General features: G+C 35.0%; 1 pseudogene; it reads left to right on the forward strand.

The window, feature by feature from the left end:
- The first annotated feature begins 191 nt into the window (after positions 1-191).
- On the forward strand, positions 192-930 carry LOC108490941 (annotated as a pseudogene).
- The last annotated feature ends 3,771 nt before the right edge of the window (positions 931-4,701 follow it).

Below are 4,701 nucleotides of genomic sequence, written 5' to 3' on the forward strand. Positions count from 1 at the left end.
TATAATAAGATTACTTAAATTTGAACTAGGTTAAGTGTAGATTTGTCACCTTCATATAGGTTTTCAAAACAACATAGTTATTATCTTACAAATAACCTTAACTTAAAAATCAATGATATTTTAGATACTTCCCATCATTGCTTATGGATATGAAGATGGGACCTTATCTTTCTTTCTCTTCTTACAAAATAATGGGTGAAAAAGCTAAGAAGAGTGACATGAAGGAGAAGAAATCTGCTGATGTTGGGTACAGGTGTGGTAACAAAGGGGGACCCTAAGTTTAAGGGAAGAAAAAGCCCTGTCCTGGTTACAACTGGTAGCTGCTAAATCCAGGGTTGAAAAGAAAAAAAAAAAAAGTTCTAGCTACTGTTACAAAATCAGTTGGTGGCTGCAAGAATGGTGGTATTCAAGTGGTCAAGCTTCCCCAAATGCCTGGGTATTATCCTATGGAAGATGTGTCACAAAAGCTACTTAGCCATTGCAAAAGGCCTTTCAGTCAACATGTGAGAAATCTGCAGGCCAACATCATCCCCTGGACCATCTTGATTATTCTCACCAGGTGCCAGAGGGGCATGAGAGTAGTTTTTCTGAAGCAGCTGGTCAGTGGCCGACTACTTACAACTGGACCTCTTGTCTCAGCTGTGTTCCTCTGAGTAGAATACAACAGAAATTTGTCATTGCGACCTCAAAGAAAGTCTGTATCAGGAACACAAAAGTTCCTAAATTCACTAATACTTGCTTAAATGAGCAGCCACCAAAGGCCATGCACCAGAAAAGTGAGGTGTTCAGCACACAGAAATAAACATTGCAGAACACCCAGAAAATATGGTCAGATATTTCACCAAAGTTCAAAGAAATTCTGCAACTCAAGGGCTGCATGCAATCTCTTTTTGCTCTAACAGAGTATATCCTCACAAAATGATGTTCTAAATTAACCCAATGGAACAGCTTGTTATATGCTTAAAAACTCCAAAAAATTACATCAACAACATTGATTTAATGTGTTGTATAATGTACATTTAGGTATTATATATGACACATCTTATGTTTATCCTGTGATGGAGCACTTGGAAAAATTTTTATCTTTGTTTTTATTACGCTAAATAATTTTGTTTATTTAGCTATCATAACAAAGTATTATGAGGTAAACAGGCAGACAGACAGATGATAGATAAATAGATTATTCTGAACAGGCAAATCATAGCACAAAGCCTATTTGATTGTAAATGCCAAAGATCAGTATCAGCAATGATATCCGAATGAGAGTATGCACTCACAGTCATCTGAATGATCAGAAAATTCAACAAATATTATGAATATAAATGAAAATATTTCAACTGGACTTATATTGTTAAGGAATCAAAAAAAATTGTAACTTCCAAGATAAGTGACTTAATTGCTATGAACTTTAGATTCCTCATGTACAAAATAGATCATTAGAAGGGTAGATTTGATGACTGGTTGAGCCTGCAATTTTGCTTTTGCCATTCTCAATTCAATCATACACACTTAGAATAAATCTAATGAGTAACTAATTTTAAGGAATGTGAATGGTCTGATGAATAAGATAGCCTGCCATACTATATGGATGCTGATGAAAGGAAACTGGTTTTCTCTGACAGAGACAAAGGAGTTTACTCATGACACAGAGGCTGCAGGAACTTCAGATTCTCTCTCTCTCTTTCTCTCTCCTCTCTCTCTCCTCCCTCCTTTTCTTTCTCCCTCCCTCCCTCCTTCCCTATTTCTCTCCCTCCTCTCCCTTTCCCACTTCCTTCCTTTTTTCTTCCTTTTTATTTTCTTTCTTTTTCTTTTTTTTTTCTTTTTTTTTTGGCAGTGCTGGAGATTAAACAGAGGATTTGTCCTGCTAGGCAATTACTCTTCCACTGAGATGTAACTGCAGCTCTCTTATTTCTTTCTTTATCCATAAATCCCATGAGGTCAACAGAAGACCCTTGAGATCCAAATATTTCACAACGGATTTGAAAACGATTACATCCTTTGTCTGAGATTGTGGTAATCAATCTATTTTCTCTTGAAATATAATCTGTCATCCAAGGATTTTTGCTTGAGAAAAACATTTTTGAGAAGACAGTCATCAGAACCAGATAGTGTACCATTTACCAGACAGACAGAACCAGACAGTTTACCAGGTACCAGACAGAAAAGACATGAACTACTCATGGTCTTTTTATTTTATTTTCTGCAAATGATTAGTAATGAAGAAAAATATGTAAATAATTATCATACAATGAATTAATATCAAATAAGTTATTATGAATTTGAAAATTCATTCTCACCTCATTAATGTGGAAGAACTTCAGATAGCAGAATGCTTTGGAGTGGAGATATGGAATAAAGTAGAAGAAAAAGAGAGTGAACAACTGGCCAAGTGACAGATACAAGGAGTTCGTCCTGAAGATATTTTGGATTCTGTTATGAGCTGGCACCATGACTTGAATGAGTCTGATATTTGACAAAGAAAATTAGAAAAAAAATTTTGAACCTTCCCTTTTGTTATAATTATTGTATTACAAGTATTTCATAACCCTGATTATGAAAATCTACTCTTGGAAATTTCATTCTTGGATAATCACAGTGACAGTCCTGAGACACATTTGAATAGTGAATAACATTCTGAAATTTTGAAACGTTGAATCTAGCATTGTGATTCTCACATTAATTTTAACATTTACTCTCACCTGATATACAAACAGGTTTGTCCCTCATTTTTTATCTTTCCAATTTTAAATTTATTGGGCTCCAAAATTAAATTATATCCTATATTGCACATAACATCAATATAAATTGCACTGTAACTTCTTGTGAATTTATTTCTTTTGTTTAAACTCTTTTGATTTATTGATTTTTATTTTTGTGTCTATTTTGTTTACATGCATGTATATACACCTGTGCATGCAATGCCCCCAGAGCATTAATCTTAATGCATCTTAATCACTGAACCACCTCTCAAGCCACAACATTTGAATTTCTAGTGAGATATATCACAGAGGTGAGGTTAATCCATAAAATGTCTTTTGATTAGATTAAAAGTTATTTCCTTAAAACCATGGGACAAAGATTCTACTGGATAACATAGGCTATCATAAGTAAAACCCCAATAACAGAAATGGTATTCCTCTCTAGAACCTGTTCACTAAGGGTCCCATAGACCTTCAAATGATACGAGCCACTGCCCCCTCTTAGTAATCTTCCAAAACTTGATGCTAAGAACCTATTGCTGAAGACAAGACCCTACATACAACACCTGTAGAACAAATAAGTAGAAATTAAACTGGTGCTGACTCATATCTACTAGCTAGCTTTTATATTGTTTGAAGGTGCTGTGCATGCTACCTGAAGAGAAAGCTGCACATCAGCCTTATCCAGCTATGAATCCTGTGAGCTACAACAAAAACTGGCCAGGCAAGTTGTGCCCACTGGTGCAATAGTGCTATGAATATTATGTTAGTAACCAACCACTTTCTGGTTGGAGAGACATTTTGCTTCATAGGATGGATCTGATATCTGACACTTACATCAAGTCCAGGCTGCCATTGGAGACAGCCTAATATTATTCTGCTAAATAGATACGATATTAAACTGACTCCTAATATAGTGTGTGTGGAGGGGGGTGTTTTATACTGACTCCTGATATAGTGTGTGTGTGTGTGTGTGTGTGTGTGTGTGTGTGTGTGTGTTATAGAATACATGAATTTTAGAGTACATGAAATTGGATGGAAGTTAGTAAGGGGTTTGCAGATAGTGAAGGGGATCTAAATAAAGTCAAAATATATTGTATTAAACTCATTAAAATTAATTGAGTCAAAAATGTCTTTCGATGTTTTTATGCTGAAAATATTAGACAATGCAGGGTCTAATATTGAATACTAATATTATTGTGTGTGAAATATATCATTCAAAAACATTCATTGTAAGCCAGCTGTGACTGAGATGAAGACAGTCAAAATTATCATAAATGGCATATTTCTATTAGTAAATGTAAATTTTAAATTGAGGTCTAATTTGAAACTAGCATGTTCTTTCGTAGAGTGTGTGTGGGGGGGTGTTTTTTCTTTCTTGAAAGTTTTGATCTGTTACATATTTATTTCCCATATAACATTCCAACTTCAATTTTGCCATTTGAGGTTTACTACAGAAAGAAGTATCAATGCTAATCAAGCTTAAATTCTCTTGGTAATAAACTGTGAAAGATGAGATGGACCATAGAGAAGTAATGACATTTCTAATAGAAGAAAATAATACCTGGCAGTCAGTAAACTAGACATAACTATTACAAGGAGTTAAACAATGGGAAAACCCTTCTTCACATTTTGGTAATTTTATTTATTTTTATTTTACTGTTTTTTAAATATTTTATTTATTATTTTTGTTTTATGTGTATGCATGTATTGCCTTGCATGTAGGTAAGTGTATCCTTGTTGGGCAATGCCTGTGGAGGACATAAGAGGCTGTCAGATCCCCTGGAACTGGAGTTACAGATAGTTGTTAGCTGTCATGTGGGTGCTAGAATTTGAACCCAGGACTTCTACAAGAAGAACCAGTGTTCTTAACCACTGAGCAATCTCTCCAGCCCCCACATTTTGGTAATTTTAAAAGATTTAGTTGGAAAGGTTGGCATGGTGGCACACACCTTTAATCCCAGCACACAGTTGGAAGAGGCAGGCAAATCTCTGTGAGTTT

This window comes from Nannospalax galili, unplaced genomic scaffold (genome assembly GCF_000622305.1).
Source record: "Nannospalax galili isolate Female #2095 unplaced genomic scaffold, S.galili_v1.0 scaffold16, whole genome shotgun sequence".
Lineage (NCBI taxonomy): Eukaryota > Metazoa > Chordata > Mammalia > Rodentia > Spalacidae > Nannospalax > Nannospalax galili.